Below are 1,097 nucleotides of genomic sequence, written 5' to 3'. Positions count from 1 at the left end.
TGTCTGGCACATTTCCTGCGCACCCAACCCTGCTGTGCCCCGCAGGACCAGGACCTCACGGGCCCCGGCACGGGACTCCAGCCGACAACAGGGCTGTTTTGGGTGCGGGCTGGCGAAAGATTGATGCTTCTACATGGTGACCCCCTCAGAGTCATTTCTGAGCTGGTCGGGAGAAGGCCCCAGTTGCATGTTGTGGGGTGTACATGGAGATGATCTCCGGCAGCCCTGGGGGTGAGCACAGGCCTCGGGCCTGGGGAGGCGGCAGGAATCCCCCCTTGCCCGGGAGGCTTCAGACCAGAGAGACCCTTCCCAGCCAGCCTGGACGAGGGCTGAGCGGGCCGCGCGGTGTGAATGGCGCTCCCTGAGCAGAGCTGACGGGGAGTGAGCAGTCGGCAGGCGCTCTGCCATCTGCCAGCTGCCACCTCCGGAGCGCTGCCCTGGCCCCACGGTGTCTGCCCACGGGCGGGGGAGGGGCCGGGCCGGCCGGGACAGGTGTGCGGAGGCCTCGGTGGGCAGGTGGCCATTTCAGGGCCAGGCGGATGTCTGGAGCAAGTGAGGCAGACAGACAGTGTCACCCCGAAGTCACCTCAGGCTTGGCTCGGGGCCACTGGGAGCTGCCCCCCCCCAAAAGAGCCCCCCCCCACCACCCTGATTGGGTTTCTCCCCATAAAGCGGCCAGTGTCTCTGCTCAGCAAGCCGTGCCAACAATGGGGTCTGGGAAAAAGACGGGAAGGGGTGGTGTCCGGGGGCTGGGGCGGGAGGCGGGCCTCCCACAAACACGGCCAAGAAAGCGAAGGAGACTCGGGCAGCCTGCGGCTCTGGCTCTGCCGAGCAGGGCGGGGACCAGGGCAAGGCTTGGGAGGCATGTTAGAGGGACCAAAAACCCAGCCATCAGCAGAAACGTCTGACTGTGAAATGAAATTAAAAAATAAAAACGAATGCGGAAAGGCCCATGATCTAAAAACATCAAACTTAAACTCAAGATGGCACGGGTAGGGGTTACTGACCTCTCCTCTGGCCCCGGGCTGCAATACAGCTGGGCCGCCCAGCAGCTTCACGGTCCCCAGCAGCACGCCACGGGACGCCGAGGCAAAGCC

Source organism: Saimiri boliviensis, chromosome 21, assembly GCF_048565385.1.
Source record: "Saimiri boliviensis isolate mSaiBol1 chromosome 21, mSaiBol1.pri, whole genome shotgun sequence".
NCBI classification, from domain to species: Eukaryota; Metazoa; Chordata; class Mammalia; order Primates; family Cebidae; genus Saimiri; species Saimiri boliviensis.
Note: the sequence above shows the minus strand (reverse complement) of the source record.